Below are 6,934 nucleotides of genomic sequence, written 5' to 3'. Positions count from 1 at the left end.
TAATAATAATAATAATAATGATGATGACGATGATCAGTGTAGTTAGTATACAAATGTGTATAAAGGACGACACAATTTAATGATCTCCAATCGTGTTCTTAAGTGAAAAGAATTAATTTCATTTTTATCTTAAAACTGCGATGGCACACTTGCATTGTACTGCTTGCTGCCTGCATACGGATCAGCAAACCAATGAACGAACGGAGTGAATGAACGGAGCAGAATAGCATACATACATATATCTATATATATATATATATATATATATATATATATATATATATATACAATCAACTAACATAAGAACGTTCACTTTTACTGTTGCTTTTTTGTTGCTTTATTGTTTTTATTGTTAATGTTGCTGGCTGAGTGCTTATTTCATGTGCTGATTGTCAACCAGGTGACAAATCTTCTTTTAAGTTACTGCTGCTGTTGCTGTTGTGGCTTGTTCTGGCTTGTGTGTGTTCGTAAGCTGTGTGATTGTTTCTATTTCGGTACAGTAACTGTCGACTCTGTGTGTGTGTGTGTGTGTGTGTGTGTATCTGTGTGCGCCTGTATGTTTTGTGTGTGTGTGTGTGTGTCTATAGACCTACATGATTGTTGCGCTTATTTCATGGTTATGCTGTTGCAGTGTTGTTGTTTCGACACTTTTGTAGACCTTTTGTGTGCCTTTTGTGTCATGTTATATGTATGGGACTGGACTATCATTTCCATACACACATGCGATGGCATCCAGTTAAACATGCATTGCCAACATATTTTCAGCATTCATGTTCATTTATACTGTATGTTGTTATTATAATTGTTGTCATTGTTATTTTGTTATTGCTGTTGTTGATGCTGTTTTTGTTGTCATATGTTGTTGTCATATGTTGTTGTCATCTGTTATTTAGTCAGAGTGCGTGCGTCAGTGATTTAGTTTAAATAGTTACAAATGTTTCAAAGAGATTATCAAAAGACACGAATAAACAGAATACTGGTGTGAAGGATATTCTTTCCGCGATCGGAAGAAGAAATTTATTGCCAGGAGAGAAAGTATTCGTATATAGAATATGCAAACATTATATTACACATTATATTATATAATTTTATATATACATTATGTAACAAAATAAAGGAAAAGAAAAAAAAGTGCTGTCGAAGTATTTTAGATAAATTGATGCGACTTTTTTTTTATGCATTGGATGCCTCTGATAGACGCTCAGAAGAAGCTGCAGACTCCTGCAGTGTTTAATGTGCGTATCTACCCTGAATGGCCTAACCTCACAACGCCCGATAGCGCACGAGCTATCTTAAAAGATGATAACCGAGTTAGCCCAAGGAGTAGGATAACCCCATTGAAGAAGGCGTTACTACTTCTGAGGGACCGAAATACAAATAGGATTTGAGTCATTTTCTCGTTATTTGGTAAACGTCGAGGTCTATCTATCACCTCATTAATTTTCGGGGTAATCACAGGAAAAATTGATTCCGTGGACGCCATCCGATTGTGCCCCAGCCCTTCAACACTTCGTAGTACGTTCGTTTATAGGGAGTACCGCGAAAAGGTGGGGGTTTGATATGTCGGCGATTCTCCGGAAGGAGGTCCGCAAAGCTCCTACAAAGCAAACCTCCGTGCTACCGGAAATGTAATAATAGGAATCAAAAAATATATAAAATGTATGTGCTTCCGATTAGCAGAAAATTTTACATTAGTTGAAACGCTTGAGGTCGCCGAAAGCAAAGAAAGTGTCGCCGTTTCGGACTCCTCTCTCTCTCCACATGGTCTGCATTGTTATTAAGAAAGGGAACCCGAAACCTACTTATTATGTGTTGTTGAAAGGACATTCCTTCAACAGAATTCAAATCATTTGTACACATTTTCGACGATCCTGAGCGAACCTTAGCGACACTGATGTGACGTCAATCTAGAATTTGTGTACGATTTGTATTCGATTCGCTTAAGGGTTAATTATTTCGGATTTCAAAAAGCTCTCTTTCCCTCTCTGATTTCCGCTCTCTCTCTCTCTCTCTCTCTCTCTCTCTCTCTCTATTTCTGCCATCTCGCTTCTCACTCTTACTCTCTCTTTTTCTCTACCAATTTTTTTTCAGGAAGACAATAACAAGAATTTTGATGTCCTGCCCAACGAATTTGTTTAGTCTTCAACGTTCCACTTTCATAGTGTAAATTTATTGCTGCAGATTTTCGAAGTGAAAAATTTACGCCAAACTCGAGACCCCCAAATAAGTCTTCGGTTTCATCTTTAGCGTATCTGTTAGTGGAAAATGTGGTCCAACTGAGATATTTAGGCAAACGTATAAGAAAAGCTTAGTTTGAAAAGCACCTACGGTATTGTGACAATGCTGTACTTTGGGAAGAACTGTAAAAAAATCTGCAAGCGTTGAACAGCTTTCTTTCGCTTTATATTATGTTTGGAAAGGCTTAACGTATTTCTAGATATTACACATTTCGTGACGAAGCCAATATATCGTCTATTGGCACGTAAAAGAACGAGAATGAACAAACCACAGAGACCAGCATCTTCTCTAAAAGAACGAGAATGAACAAACCGCAGAGACCTGCATCTTCTGTTACACACATATATCTTGCAGGTATTTTTACGCATGTTGTACGAAATTCTTGAAATACTAACTTTTTACGGCTCTATAAAATACTAATAAACTTCTGCAACGAGATTTGTATATATATTTGCGTATAAATGCTAAAGCGATGTCCATAATTATCCTTAAGATCCTGCATGCCATACATTATTTCGCCTTATACACTTTCGTATTTAGTTGCGTGGTGGATGGATTGTTCATGGATTGTTTGCCAGAAACTCTTGCCTATATAAACTTATTTTTTATGAAAATCCTTATACCCGCTGGGATCCAAATATCTATGAGGTTGAAATTTCATACAGTTATTATTTCTGTTACGAAACAATTTTCATAGCAAAGTATTTTCTGAAAAATCGTTATCTTTGTTATGTAAAGTCTTACTTTTTGGTAGCAGCATTTTTTTTTAAAGAAATTTTGAAAATTGCAAATTTTTTTCATATAATCACTTCTTAAATGTCAGGCGAAATTTCGAAAGAATCGCCACCAATAGGGACAGGCCTCTGCATCAATTTTGTTAATGTAAATGAAAGGCTGAACATAAAAACCTCTGGACTTCAGCCAAATCGAAGGGCAAACAGACAGATGCACATATATTCGTTTCAGAGAATTCAGATTTCTGAATTGATTAGTGTAATAAAGTTTGACTTAACTTAATATGTCTCGCACTAAAAGCTACTTAACGTAGAACTATTAAATATTTGGGTGAGTCTTACATACACACCACATGCAAAAAATATATGAGAACTACAAATATTGAAACCCAATCAGGGTTACTTTAGTATAGGGGACAAGAGACATGGCCAAGGCATGCATTTCACGGTATCTTTCATCCCTATTTTAAAAGGCACCAAAGTATACGGCAAAAGTATGGCATCTTTACTCTTTAGCGATGCGTGTGAAGATGTCGTAAATGAATTATACAATTTAGATTTCAACTAACATCGTTTTCATCTACATAGCGATTACTGCAATGTACATGTAATGTCGCTCCTATAGGCTAAGGTTGCTGTTCTTCATAGCGACATGAAAAAAAAAAAAAAAAATTTGAAATAATTTTTTTGTTTTAGTTAACCAAAAATCGATCAACATAATGACAACAATTGCGCTCATTTGAAGTAATGCTATACTTCAATTCGATTCGTGTGGCAAGTGTGGTTATTTGAATTTGTCTGATAAACTGAATTAACTCATATTGCTTAGGTGCTCAACACTAATACACTGTTAACAAGAAATGAAGCGAATGAATTTTTGTTTTTTTTTTTTACTGCAAATATGACTAAGTCTCAGTGGATTTTTTAGTAAAATTCATCGTTCACTACAAAAAACTAGCATCAAATTCTTTGTCTAACGTACTGTCTATCACTGGTCACATTACATTTCCCATCTAAGAGACCTGGTCTTTTTGAGACTTTCCATGAGTGGACTCGTTTTTTGGAAATTGTCATAATAATGGAAGCAATTCTTGAACGAAAAATAGGTCGTCGATTGAAACTAGAGATAATCGGAAGAAGCAATAGCCGATGTATAGAGAATAAAGTTTTTTAGTAACTAATTGTTTTTGTATGAAATTTGACATATAAAAAACTCTCGAAACATCAGCATGTTAAAATAGGGCAATAGGACGATTTGGGCGTTTTCCACCCATTCTTCGATTGAGTTCCTGGAAATTTTGCGATGTCGTTTGAAATACGCCTTAGATGGCCCATAGACATATTTTTGATTAACGCAAGATTTACACTTAAATATTTACACATTAATCTAATCGTTGGTCATTTTTTCTTGAAACGCTCACGGGTTAGTTGACTGATGCACATGAAATGCAGCATGCATGTGCACGTCTGGCTCATAATTAGGCCCGAAAAAGCAAAGAAATTGATGACCTTCGACGGATAATGATCGGTGCTCTGCTACTTGTTACCAACATTTATGAGGATTATCGGTAAGTTCAGCGGAGACCTATAAACACAATTATAACAACACAAACAAATCTGTAACTTCCAGTTTGTAAAAAACGTTGATTTAAAACCCGGCCCGAATAACATCAGAAGCGAATTTATCTTTAAAATTCGATTCGACTTTCGCTCCAAGCTTATGAACTAACCTAAAATACTTACTTCCGGTAAAGAAATTTACACAAAAGTAAAGTTTTAAGTAAAGTCGCCCAGTCTGCTCACAATATAATTGATTGAAGACTGAGAATAAATAAAATTGTGAAAAAAATCGGAAAATTTTGATTGAAAAATTTCTATAATTTTGAAAATTTCGAATTATTTCGATATCAAATTTTAAACCGTAATCGTCAAACTTAAAATTTCGTGACAGTGAATTACTTACAACTTAGTCCTCACAGCAAATTTTCTCTTGTTGATTTTGAGAAGAAGAAGAAGAAAAAGAAGATTTCTGAAAAAGACAATATTACATTTCTGAATTCAAATGAAGCTAATTACGCTTTATACGTTAAGCTAATGTCGCTTTCAAAGTTCAAAGCAACAGTGCACAAACGATTTGGTGCTAAAGAAACCTTGTGGTGCCTTGTGGTCGGTCAATTGTTGATCAACTCGATAAAATTCTCTAGGAAACTTAACAAGATAAATCCATTGCATCTTATGATATTGCTCTGCATAAACGGATTCTCGATATTTGTCTGGTAAATACGGCGATAATTAAAAGGTTAATGGCTCGAATATCTTTCGGCGAATCGTTGGAGAAACAAAGAAAGAAAGTCCAATCATTGCGAAAGGATTGTCCCAAAATAGATGAAACTGAAGGGGTACTTTATCAGCCACTCAAAGCTGGCCATATTTCGCTGTTAACAACCAGTGAAATTAATACCCGCAATTCAAGTAAGATGTCCAGAATTGATCGATAGGAAATGTGTCGTCTCTCGTCATGACAATGCCAGTCGGCAAAAATTTGTAATAAATCGTCAAAAATTGGGAGTACTTGGCTAGGAACTCTCGAACATTGCCTCGTTCGATTGCTATTCGCTTCGTATAAAGTTGGTTTCAAAGGAAACTTGCGAAGATAACTTTCTTCACTTTCTCATCCAGGATTTCATAGTGACCACGCAACTTTACTAAAAAAATGATGAAAGCTTACAATAGCTCATGACTGTTTTCATAAACTTTATTCGATTTTATGAGGAAAGTTTGAGGAAGAAACCCCATGGTCTGTCCTTATTTTAGAATTTCTCGAAAAGTATAAAAATTCAAAAGCTTTGTTCGTTTAGAACTCTGTACAGAGAGCAATCAATGTTTTTCATATTAAAAGAAAATCAAAATATATGTAAATGAATAAAACAGTTATCTACCCTTTAAAGCCAGTTCTTTGCTATCCATTACAACGAACTGGCTCGTACAAATATTTTTACTGCATCTTAGATCCAGTTTGTTGCAAATTACTTGTCTCTTATGAACGTCCATCTAAGCGGCTTTTTTTCATTTTGGAGTTTAAGGGAAAGTTTAAGGAAATGTAACAAATAAAACAAGTAAAAACACTATAGTGTACACCACCCTATGTCTTTACAAAGCAAGGCGTTATTTGGGAAGCGGGCGAAAAAGTATACCGATTCGAGCCGCTTTTAGTAGCATTTATATTATCAGACGGACAGATAACTTAAACCGATTCAAAAAATGATTTCGAATCGATCGGAATAAGAGAAAGTGGGTCTACGTTAAGTTTTTCTGGGCGTTGCGTATGTGCGCATAAACTTAGTATACTCTTCTACCACAAGGCGTGCAGGAACATAGTACAGGGGTTCCATTTATCCGTGCCCTATGTGAGCATATAATTTTCATTCCACCTAACGGCCATGTTAGGAATAATGTCTTTTTAGTATGATTTGAGTATGGAATATTTATATATTATATATATGCATACATGTACAATATATTTGCGTTATCTGATTGTCCCTAACATTGATAATCGACAGCTGTGGTTGTATTGTCATTGTCAGTCACTCTTAAATATTGTTTCTGAAGTGAAGAGGACGGACTCTAAGAACTCGTTAATTGCTATTTATTTGGTGAATAAATAATTATCTATAGCCGGTTTATATATGTATACCTATTGGATTTATGAGTAGACATTTATGATAAAATTCGTCCCAATTAGCAACAGCAGAACTGTTTGCCCGAAAGGCATTCAAAAATTGATTGAATGTGATTTTCTTTTCAATTTAAAATAAATTAATTTTTATACAGAACCATAAGCAAGCACCCTCTTCGGACGTAATTGTCTCCAATATATATATATGTATTAGAGGTTTATTAACTATGTGCTTTACATTACAATTTTCCATTAGGTTGAGGTTTTCCCATCAAATACAATAAAT

The sequence above is a fragment of the Glossina fuscipes genome, unplaced genomic scaffold (assembly GCF_014805625.2).
Source record: "Glossina fuscipes isolate IAEA_lab_2018 unplaced genomic scaffold, Yale_Gfus_2 2, whole genome shotgun sequence".
Classification (NCBI taxonomy): Eukaryota; Metazoa; Arthropoda; class Insecta; order Diptera; family Glossinidae; genus Glossina; species Glossina fuscipes.
This window is presented reverse-complemented; position numbering follows the sequence as displayed.